General features: G+C 33.3%; 1 protein-coding gene across 1 annotated transcript in view; it reads right to left on the reverse strand.

The window, feature by feature from the left end:
* Positions 1-12,972, reverse strand: part of LOC106876274 (EGF domain-specific O-linked N-acetylglucosamine transferase) — a 48,355-nt gene that overhangs the window by 32,306 nt on the left and 3,077 nt on the right. The window lies entirely within an intron of this gene.

The raw sequence follows: 12,972 nt of genomic DNA on the forward strand, positions 1-12,972 counted from the left end.
AAAAAGAACAATTTTTATTCAAAATATTAACTCCTGGTTGTATGATTTCAACTTGAAAAGAAACCTGAAAGTAACAATCCATGTGATCACAATAAATTCCATCAACTGAAATAGTAAATATCTGAAAGAATACATTTCTGAAAAAAATCATCACCATCTCTATCATCTTAATTACCATTAATTTAACATCCGTTTTACCATAACAGTTTGAGTTAGGCAGAACCAATCCCAGTTCATCTTTTGTTTTGATTCTGTATCATCTCTTTCTGATCCTTAGATCTAACCATACCACAATTTATTATGCATGTTTTTAGTGTTTTTTTTTTTTTTACTTTTCTGTCATAGGTACCCTCACTATCTGCATTGTTGGCACATTATTCACATGGAATTCATTATTTACATCACATGACCACATTTGATTATGTGTCTCTTCTTCACACTTCACTTCACTTCACTTCACTTCACTTCACTTCACTTCACTTCACTTCACTTCACTTCACTTTGTTTTTAATGTCCAGCTAGTGTCTCAACACACTTGCATTCTGCAGTTCATGGAAGTTAATTTTGTACACCCAATCTATCACATTCTCTCCATTTGTTTCATCTCTCAATGTCTGTTTCTTCACCAAGTAGTATCATGCATCTTATACATGCTTCTGCAGTCTGCTCTTCATGCTTAGAAAGAAAATATTTTGTTGTAGATAAATCTAAAAGATCATCTGATGAACTTGTTTTTATGTGGTGAGGAAACAACAGCTTAGCTTCCTATTTGAGTTACCTTCTGCATTTAGAAATGGGTTCATGAGAAAACAATACAACTTTAATTAACCAATGCTATATACAATCAGGTCAACACTGCTATTTAATGGTCAATTTATGACAAAAGTTTTATGTCCTATTTTCATACTTATTACTGTTGTACATATTTAAACTGTTTTGCTTGACAATGTCTTTCCTCAGGCTAAACATGTGATATAAGGAAGAAAGAAAAAACTAGAGTATATTATCAGCCTTAAAGGCACAATGTGGTTTAAGTATTGAAGTTCATTAGCTCTAGCCAATGTCATTCTAACTAGTGAGTTGTGTGTAGACAATATAGAAATATATTAAAATGGAGCCCTTCAAATTAGAATTCCTAGATGGATTTAACAATAAGTTTTCTAGTTTTCATATAGATTAGAATTCTAGTATAAGTTTTCACTGTTTATCATCAGCAATAATTCAAATAAGAAAAGAATAAGCATGTTGACCTGATTACAGACAGCATTGGTTAAGATCCAGAAGGCCATTTATGTTATTGTTATATGCATTGGTAAAACATTCGTAAGAAAACAACTGAACCTGGTTATCTGGTTGACTTGTTGAGTGTTATGCAAATAAATTGTAAATATGCAAATGCCAAAGATATTATCTTAAGCATTCCCACCATTAGAACATGTTCTACAAACAATTGTTAGTGTCTCCATAGAAAAATTCCTAAAAACCATGACTGAATAATAAAAAAAATTACAATTTACCACATAAAAAATAACCCTGTATATATGCTTTGAAGAAAAAAAAAATCATGACTCAGGCAATATTACTAACAAGTCTGCCATACATTTTCATTTGTAACACCTGAAATTTTAAAGGGCTATTATCCAAGATTTTAACTAGGATATGCTGAAAGACAGAAATGTTAGAGCTGAAACTATTTTGATCCAAATTAAACATTTACTTTGTTGTGAACATAATTTTTAAAAAAATGGATTAGTTCATAAACCATTTGTACAGCCTCTGGCAAAAATCTTTGATTACACCACCCTTAGAAGATGCTCACCTAGCTTTTCCTTTCATAGCAAATAAACAAAAGTGACAGCCCTTTTGTTATTACATTCTTCTTGAAGTACACTGCTTCTATTTCAGTTACTTTTCAAAATAATGAAAAGTTTAGTAAAACAAAATTTTTCTAATTAATCTGGTATTGGAAACCAAAATTAACATGAAATTTTGATGAAAGATTTTAATTTAAATCACATAAAAGCAGGAAGTTGACCATGGCTGGTCTCAAGCAGGTTGGCATCAAGATTGATAGCTGAATATTCTGACTTCATGAAATAGCTCTCAAGCAAATTAAAGTAAATTATTGTAATAAATGGTATATTTTCTTCAGAAAAAAAAATCAAAGAAAAATTTATATAAACAAAAACTACACAGGCAGTACTTTTTGTTTCTCCTCAAACTTATAAAAGTCTGAATTCTTTTCTTTGAGTTATGGTCTCTACTTGTGTAAAGTGATTCTCCCCATCAAGCTGGCTCAAAGTTGCTCAAATAATGGTCTGTTGATCAATTTGCAGGATGGATTCATGTCAAGGACTGTTTTAAAAAATGTCTACCATAAATTTAACCAGATTTGTTAAAGTCATTGTGTACCGATGACTTTCAAGAAGAAAAACTTGAAAGCTTTTTCTATAGCAAGATGATATGGCAGAACCGTTAGCACGCCGGGCGAAATGCTTAGCGGTATTTCGTCTGCTGTTACGTTCTGAGTTCAAATTCCGCCGAGGTCGACTTTGCCTTTCATCCTTTCGGGGTCGATAAATTAAGTACCAGTTACGCATTGGGGTCGATATAATCGACTTAAGCCGTTTGTCTGTCCTTTTTTGTCCCCTCTGTGTGTAGCCCCTTGTGGGCAGTAAAGAAATAAGATGATATATCATTGTGGAAAACAACTCTTATCACCATTTACTATGGAAGCAAAGAGAAAAGTGTCAAATTTCATTGTACACCAATGCATTGATTATTGGGGGTAACGAATACCATCTGCATGGGTACTTTACCTGAAATGCAACTGCATATCATAAATGAATAAAGAAATCTGTATTCTTTAAGCAGTCATCTCTATATGTTCATTAGAACAGTACCAAACAAAAGTTCCAACATTGTTCTTTGGACACTGTAGATTTATAATTCGTCATGCTAATATCCCTTTCATCCAATCATCCATATTCCATGATTGCTTTCCTTTAGCCAACTGCAACCATTTTTTTTTTATACCCGTTTAAGTGTTAGGGCAGGTTTTTGTTTGGTTTTTCTGTATGTAAATATTTCATATTTTCATTTTGTTGGTTTCTTACATTTCTGTAACAAACATCAAATCCTGATATTTTTTGTTTTTGTGCATTTTCTATTTTCAGGGCATTCTGCTTTGAGTTTTCTGCCCTGTTGCTTTCCCACTTTCCATAGTCAACCAAAATATTTTCCTTTTATAACTTTCACATTTTGCTAATAGGTGTCCCAAAATTTTAGACACAGCTGACTAGAAACAACCAATATTTGCCACTCTCTGGGTTGTATTTCCTTCTTGAAGGATTTTTCCATTCCTTTGTATCTAGGCTGCAAAGTTAGTACACAAGATCTTTGACTAACTCCTCAGTTATGATATCACCACTCCTTTATTTGTGATTAGATGGATGTATTTCTTATATTGACACTTGGCCAATGTGACTCCTCAAGTAACTGTTTAGTATCTTAACCTATCTAAAGTTTGGCTTTAAAGGTTACAACTGTGCAGTTGTGGGTTTTCTAAATCATCTATTTAAAGAAGTTGCAAACAATTAAGCATAAAACTTTTTTTTTAAATCAAAGGAACAGGATGTTTTTATCAAAAGGATATAAAGTAAGAAGATATGAAAGAAATAAATTATAAAAATACTATAAAAAAAATTGGAAACACCTAAAGCAATTCAACAAGTTGATATTTAAAAGAAATAAACTCAACTAGATACATAATGCTTCCTTTCAAAGATTGAAGTATTGATTTGAATGGAAAATTTACATGAATATAACATGAAAGATTACATTAAATGAAACAAAATTATATTGTAAAAGATTAAGAAGTTTATCCTTTCAAAATGTTTTAAACAAACATTGCAGCTATAGAATAAGGGTTAAATCATAAATGAAAATCCCCAATTTACTAATGTCTTGTAAACGAAATTACTTCTCCCAGATCCTCCTTCATAAAACCCTATATATCTGATTTAACTGCTTTCAGTGCAGAAAACAGTCATTACCTGTGAAACAGAGAATTTTAACACATTATTGTAATTTGCAGTTAAACAAATTTGGAAGAAGTATATTTTACTGACCGACTCCAGCACACAATAAATGCTTCTGATTTTGACTCTACAGCCCTGTGTAGTATTGTTTCAGTTTTTTTGGTTGACAACTCTCTTGTTGGGGGCTAGATTTCCTTTCAATTACCTAAACCCCCAAACCCTTAACTGCAAGTACTTATTTTTCACTGCTGACTAATTTGCAGTTTTAAACTTGCACCAGTATTTGTTGCAGACATGCAAATTACAAGGGAAAAAGCTGGGTGGATAGTCTCAAAATGTATTGATTGCATAGTTTTTACCATGACTTGTGTACTGATGATAAAATGGTCAGTTTGTCATTTACTAACTGAAGTTAATTGAAAGACTTTAAAAATTTGAAGGGTGTTTTATAGCCTTTGACTTAATAATCAATTGTGAATAAAAGGATTAATTTTTTTATGCTAATTACTCCATGAATGATAGTTTCATGAAATTGATGCTAGCTTCAGTTGTAGTAGTGTTAAATAAATGTAAGACAAATCTCCAGTTGGATAAGTTGTTAGTCTATCAAAATTACTTCTCTCAGAAATGCTTAGTACCTATTCTCCAGCCTCATAAAGTGAGGTATAGTAAGTCAGCAAAGGATCTCTGTCATTGCACAACCTGCTAGAAATAGCAACTAAATCTCCCTCAAACTAGATGCATCATATAATAGGGAAAGGTACATACGATAATGTGGTCTTAATTACTCCTAAACAGATGGAATGGTTTTAGTCACTGGTCTACTCAAGTGGGATTGACATTAGAGCTAAAAAACACAAAAACTGAAGCCTAAATAGTTACATATTCACAGGACCACTTTATCTACATTGAGTGGGTGTTTAACAGAACAAAAATAAAACAAACAAAAAAGATAAATATAAATGTTAGTTGAGTCACCCCTAACTCCAGTAGTGAATGTCAGTTGTAGAAGCTAAATGTCTGTTAAACAAAATAAATCATGATAAAATTTCTGACATCTATTTACAGTAGAGAAATATCATAAACATAGTCCTTTTGAAATTATTACTGAAAATAAACACAGATCTACACTTTTACACAGTAAATTAATTCCTGTTTACATTATACTTTCTAATTGATCAATGCTCTATAAACAATGGAATATCACAAGACTCTGTAATGAATTATATTTGCTATCACTATTTATAAATAAAACAAGAATTCAAAGGAGGACATCTTCCAAAATGAGTAAAACCATTTGGAATCATAATGATATTTATGATTTAATCATAGACACAACTAGGATTTTACAGGAGACACTTACAATATTTTGATTTACTCAATTTCTTATGGTCCATGGTTTCAATAACAGTAAATTAAAGTAAAAAAAAAAGCTTCTAACTGCTTTCTTTTTGTTGATAGTTTTGTTGTCTAGGAAGAGTCATTATGCTAATATTAACACACACACACTGGTTCAATTTCACTCCTTTATTATTCGTCAATTGGTTAAATATGCAACTAACTAATTGATTGTTTGTTTAATTTGGTTAAACACATGTCATTTGTTTTGCTTTTGTTTGTCAAAACTGTTTCGTTGCTATTTGCAACCTTTTCAATGACTTTCTTCATAGTTTGTTACAGAGGCCTCATTTGTCTGCTTGAGACCTTGTTGTGTGTGTGCGTGCTTGTGTATGTATGTAAGTATGCACCTATGTATTTTGCATATTCATGTGTCTATGTGTGTGTGCATGTATGTCTCTGTACTTCCTTTGTGGGCGTCCTTGAATGTGTCTATGTATAGGAGTTTGCGTGTGTATGTATGTGCGCCTATATATGTCTGTGTATGCATGTGTGGAGTGTGTGTGTGTTTCTGTCTCTTTGTGTATACGTGTGCTTTTGTATGTGTCTGTATGTGCATGTATCAGCACTACATATGTACCTACCAACCTATGTACCTACCTACCGATCTATCTATCTATCTTAATTTGTTGACTTTGTTTATTTTTCTATGAATATCATACTGTTTGAGATGGTCGAACATATGCCTTCTTCAAAAACTAACAAAAATATCAATCTTGAATGAATAAATCAATCTTTAATCAGTAAACTTTTGATAGCAGAGAAAATGTCTATGGCATTTAATTCAGTCCTTTTATGCTGTGAGTTCAAATCGAAAGGGGATCAACTTTGCCTTTCAATCTTTCACGGTTGATAAAATGAAGTACCAGTCAGTCACTGGGGCCGCTTTAATAGATTAGTACCATTGTTTTCTGAGCTCCTTCATGCAAGTGCCTACAGCTGAGAATCTTCAGAAAATCTTTTCAATGCTGTTTGTATTTGAAAGGTGGGTGAAACTCCAATGGCAAAGTATTCCTCTGAGGAACAACAACCAGCATTATGATTCACTTTGAAAGATCAGCTTATAACAACAGGCTAATGTCACACACATCTTTTAATTAGTGAGATATGTGGGGTAATGTTTGATGCAAGAGCAATGTGTTGTTGACGATGATGATCAACAAATTTTCCTATTTTCATGTTTTTGACAACAAGCCCACCTGAGACTGTCTTTACCTGTATGATACAAACATCCCGTTTTGAAGTGATATAAATTAAAATCTTCCATAAAAATTTTATACTAATTTATGTTCCAAACATCAGCTTATTAGTAACACAGTTATTTTACTAAATTCTTCATTTTTTTTCAAAATTAATTGAAATGATGATTGTTGATTAAGAAAAATATGGTAACAAATAGGTTAAAGAACTTGGTACTTCACTCTTTTTATTTAAAACTGAACATTAAAAAAATGCTTCTGCTAATTTAAATAGGCCCAGAATGTTTACTTTATAGATTTGAGAAATTAATTATGGCTAATATAACTCTGATATAAAAGAAGTTATACAAGGTTTAGTGTATTGTTTTTTGAAAAGCTTAAGTCTTTTTCACATTAACCCATTTTATATATCAATCTACTTGAGATGACTTCTAGTTTTATTATCTAGAATCTCTCTAATATAAAAAAAAAAGTATTTCATGAATTCATTCCACATTATTTACAAAATGAATTGAAACCAACAGTTTATTTTATGAGAAATTTAGTTATGGGTGACATAATTAATTATACATAGTCAAATATGCTATATTTAAAAATATTTCTCTAGGAAAAAAAAAAAAAAATTCACAAAGATTTCCTTCTGGAAATATTTGTTGCTCAAGATGCAGAATATTTTCAAGGAGAAAGTCATCACTATTTTGTATATATGGCTATTAATTTATATGAGATTTAACAAAAGACTTGGTTCTCTCATAATTTATACAAAAGTAAGAAATATTTGTTTGAAACTATATTTAGCTAGGCAGTTCCTTTTGATCTTGGTAAGAGTTTTCTGTTATTGTAACCTACATTACATGGACATATGGAACAACAGTTTTCATATTAAAATTAATGTAAAAAGGTTTCAGCTTCCTTTGTGTTATTTCCCAAATGATGGACTTTGCCCATCACAATCCCAGTTATAGTAGAAACCAGTCTGCTTAGTATTAGATATTTGGTGGAAGTATGTGCATGAACTGAAAAGGAATTTTAGGAAAATAGGTCTCATGGAAATAGTTTGATAAAAATTTCTATTAACACAATCTAAATTTTCTGACAAAATGTATGTCAAAAGTGTGAACAACATAGAAAGTTATTTCTTTCAACCACTAATGCTAAGATAAAATGATATAGATCTTAAGCTATATAGGTTAACATTTATTTGTTTTGAATAATATGGTCATATGTTCAAATATTACTTCAGTTATTGTGCCTTGTCCAAGTTTCATAACTGTTTGCATGCGTTTGTCTGATGTGTGAAGAACACTGGTTCTATCCTCTTTGCAGTTGAGTAAAGGCATCCAGTTGTAAAAGCATTTGCTCTAACAATATACTAGCCAGCCAATGAGTTTATCAGTCTTCCACCCTAAATAATAATAATAATAATAATAATAATAATAATAATTTCTACTGTAAGCACAGGACTTAAAATTTTTGGGGGGAGAGGGCTAGTCAATTACATTGACCCCAGTGCATAACTGGTACTTACTTCATCAACCTTGAAAGGATGAAAGGCAAAGTTGACCTCTGCAGAATTTGAACTCAGCAAAGAGCTGAAAGAAATGCTGTAAAGCAATTTTTCTGACCCACTAAAGACTACGGTTTCACCACTTTAATAATGATAAAAATCATAATCTACTTAGAGAGATGAAGAAATGGTGGAACACAAAAGTGAATAATTGTTCCTGTGGTAATTGGTGCACTTAACATAACACCCAAACTGTTATCTAAGAAGCTAAAGGGTATTGGAATTAAGATATATGTTGACTTACAGAAAGTGCCATCTTGTATTCTGCAAGAACCCTAAGGAAGATTCTCGTGATTTGAGGAGACGTGTTGCTTTCAAACCTTAGGATAAGATCTTGACTAACTAGGGACAGTGTGGTTTTTACACAAAACAATGAGTAAACAGTTAAGAAAGCAATAACAATAAACATTAAACAAGAAAAATATAACAATGAGATTTCCCCAATGGAGGATGACCACCCAGAGTTGGCTCAGCACCCCACCAATCCTGAACCATCTGAAGTTTTGAAGATACACAGGAAGGGTACATCTCTTCTCAAATTCACCAGCCTACAGGTGCATTATTAGAGCAAGTCCACTCACATGGGCCATTTTCAGTACATTCATCCACCTTTCAGTAAATGTACTGGGAGGGGGGGGGGCATCACTTCTTTCTCCACCCTCATCTTCCTTTCCAAGTGAAATTTGAAAAGGTTGATGAGTTGATGAAGGATTGGCTGAAGAGAAAAGTGTCTGTCTTCAGTCCTTTCAACCTGGTCCACCATACAATCTCTTTCACTACTTGCTACTAGACAGAAGAAAATTGCCTGCCCTTCCTGGCCAAAGGAAGGTGGCAGGTCAATCTTCACTATGGACTTGGCTGATAACCAGATCTGTCCTAAACGCAACAACAACTGTTTGACATAACTCCACAAGTCAATAATGCATGGACAGTGGACGAGTGCATGCAGAACAGTTTTGTCGCTTTGCGTGCGTCTTGGGCAGGTCCGGATGACAGAATTTCTGTGCTTGTTGAGTTTATCTTGAACTGGCAGTGCTCCCTGGTAGCACTGCCAAGCTAGGGATTTCTGGAAGTTATCCATCGTCCTAGGCTCAAAACTCCTCTAGAACAGACTGGTCATAATAATCCTTTCTACTATAGGCACAAGGCCTGAAATTTGGAGGAGGGGGATAGTCGATTATATCGACCCAGTATTTCACTTGTACTTAAATTATTGACCCCAAAAGGATGAAAGGCAAAGTTGATCTTGGCGGAATTTGAACTCAGAACGCAGCACCAGATGAAATACCGCTAAGCATTTCGCCTGGCATGCTAACGATTCTGCCAGCTCACTGCCTTAATAATAATAATTATAATGATTTCTTTATTAACCACAAGGGTTTACATTAAGAAAAACATTATGGACAACACAGGACAAAATAAAGAGTGTGTGTGTGTGTGCGTGCGCAAGTGTGTGTGTGTGCAAGTGTGTGTTAATGTGAGGGTTTTGTGTGTAAAAAAGACTAACAAAATTTTATAAAAAGGGAAGGAAAGAAATTAATGTGTAATTCTCAATAGGGAGGAGACGTTTGAGGGCTGTCCATGGAAAAACTCCATAAAAAACCATGGTACCCTGACTTTTGGGGCAGTTGCCTTTTTTCTTTCCTTTTTTCCAACTACAAGCATATGCTCAGGGTAGGCCTGTTTGCCCACACCATTCTGGCCGCTTTCATCCACATTTCAGCAAACTGGCTAGAAGACAACACTTCCCTCTACCCTTATTTTGCTTTTCAAGTGAAACTTGAAGTTCATCAGGGATTGGCCAAAAAGAAAAGTGTTTGTTTTCAGCACCTTCAATCTCGTCCACCATACAACCTCTTTTGCTTTGGCCACCAAGCATATAAAAACAGCCATTCCTTCCTAGTTAAAGGAAGTCGGCAGGGCGATCTTCACGATGGACTCAAATCATCCCACGTACAAAAGTAGGTGTTTGACTAATAATAATAAATTCTGATTTAGGCACAAAGCTAGCAATTTTGAGAGGAGAGGATCAGTCAAGTACTTTATTCTACTGACCCCCCAGAGGGATGAATGACAAAGTTGATCATTGCAGGCTTTAAACTATCCCACTGAGGTCAACTTTGCCTTTCATCCTCTGGGGATCAATAATATAAAGTAGCAATCACATACTGGGATCATGTAAACTATTAATCTCATTCCCTCAAGATTGTTAGTCTTGTGCCTGAATCAGAACTAACAATAATCCTTTATATTATAGGCACAAGGCTTGAAGCTTTGGAAATGGTTGCTAGTCGATTTCATTGACCCCAGTTCTTGACTGATACTTATTTTATTAATCTCAAAAGGATAAAAGATGAAGTCAAACTCAGCAGCATTTGAGCTCAGAATGTAAAACTGGAAAAAATGCTGTAAAGTATTTTGTCTGGTGGAGTAATAATGATTCTGTCAGCTTGCTACCATAATAATAATAATAATAATCTACAAGTGCAGATTTTCTCCTATTTAAAATTTACAGATAGAGTGATCAAGAATAGATATTAGGAAACAAATGAATTTTATTTTCACAATTAGCATACAAAACTACATCAATACACCAAATTTGAAATCAGTTGGAACAGAATTAAAGGAACTGAAAAGTGTAAGCCAAACAGAAAAGATCCCAAAATTGAACTCCAGCCACTACTGGAAAAAATAGTTAATACTGATCATATATGAAAAAGAAAAAAAGTATCATCAGTTTTAATAAGACGTTTTAATCTGATTGCAAACTAAAAATAAAGACATTCAATTATAAATTCATTTAACTTCATTACTGTCATATTCTTAATGTTTATATTTTTATTTTGTAGAATATTCAAGAACATTTTGCCATTTTGTCCCAGCTTTTCAATCTACTGTATTTATCTGGAAACTCAAGGGTCTCAAACTGACAAATGCCGGACACCTCATCATCAAGTATTAGTAAGAAATTTTTTCTTCTCATTTCTTTATTAATGAGAAGACAAAATACAGTCTACATGCAAAATACAGTTTGTCTTTCTTCTCCATAATGTTGAGCAAGTTTAAAACCATCTTACTTTGATTAACTGTTTTGATACCAGTTCACCTGTTTAAGGTGGTTTGAATTAAAACCTTCCACCATAATTCCATGTTAATTTATGATGCCAGTTGAATTAAAAGAAAGTAATTTTACTAAATTCAGGACAAAATCAAGTCAAATAACAGAGCAACTGGTTTCAAACAATTGTATTTTGCTATGCTAACCAATATACAATAATATACATTTGCCTAGTGGTTCTTTCATCACAACTTTGACAATATGGTGAGGTCTGCTTTACTGATGAGGCCATAATTAGACTGGAACATATACAAAGTTGTCTCCTAGACTTGCTAAACTTCATAAATATTTCTATTTAGTTCTTTAATGCTTACATTATTCAACACGTGAATACTAATTCACCAATATTCATTGCATTAAACATGCAAACTAACTCAGTTATAATACTACTTAATTTTGAATATTTTTTTCTATATTCTGTCCATTCTAGTGACTCATCAGACTTTTAATAAATTTACAATAACTATCAATGAAAATTTTGGTTATTCATTCATTTTTGTATGAAATAATTAGATGTCAGTAAATTAACTCAGCTTTCATTTAGTTGGGTGTTCCAATACACAGTTGTCACTGCCCAACCTTTCTTCCCCACCAAGCCACATTGAAGCAACTTAAATGAAGAGTTAGTGGTCGACACAAGGCACAGATGAACATCAGAAATGGTACCGAGAGGCTGACAGCGTTTAGTCAGATTAAATATTTATAACTTTGCTCAACGAAAATATGTATTAAAAAAAGCGTTACTTCTTTGCAGGATGAAAGGACAAAAGTTACAATTCCCTCAACACTCTAAAGCTATGTTAAATATTTAATGTACCATAAATGAATGAGTTTATTAGAGACGTTTAAACACAGAGGACGAAAGAAATATTGCAGAAGATAATAGTATTCATCAACAATTACAGTAATGAATGAATAATTATATAAAACAATAAAAAATTATCTCATTAGCCAAATACAACGTAGAACAGTTGTTTATTCTAGAATTTTTAATAATTCATGTTTAAGATGTCATTTTCGATAATTTAATGGGGATAACTGTCAAACAATTTATATAAAAAAAAAATAATGAAGCATGTTAAAAACACTGACTAAAGACAACTACTAGATCCCATACCATTCAAATTTGGTTTGTGTGGATGAGGGTTGGGGAAAAAAAATCCACGCATTTGAATATAACCAAACTCTAACACACAGACGTAGTTCCTCATTCTACAGCTAACACACTTGTCTACTCCGGGCTGATCGCATACCACTTCTACCCGGGTTCTCCCGAGTTTCCTCCTCTCGTCAATCATATATCCACCTCCACCCAGACCTTGCACCAACCACTCCTTCATTCCCATAACACCGTTCCGCTGGAATTCTCCAGCGCCCCTATTCTCCATCTTTTCCCTGCAGCTGTCTATGAAAACCATGGGCACAAGCTCACCTTCAATAGACCAGATTAATTTCTTATTTTATATAAAAGCAGGGAATGACAATAAAGTTGAATTTGGCACGAAACAGCGGTATGAAGACAGTCAACTATAATAATGTGGATTTCAAATTTTGGCACAAGGCCAGCAAGTTCAGGAGAGGGGTTGAGTCAATTACATCAACTGGTTCTGATTTTATCGACCCTGAAAGAATGGAAGGTAAAGTCGACCT

This window comes from Octopus bimaculoides, chromosome 1 (genome assembly GCF_001194135.2).
Source record: "Octopus bimaculoides isolate UCB-OBI-ISO-001 chromosome 1, ASM119413v2, whole genome shotgun sequence".
Lineage (NCBI taxonomy): Eukaryota > Metazoa > Mollusca > Cephalopoda > Octopoda > Octopodidae > Octopus > Octopus bimaculoides.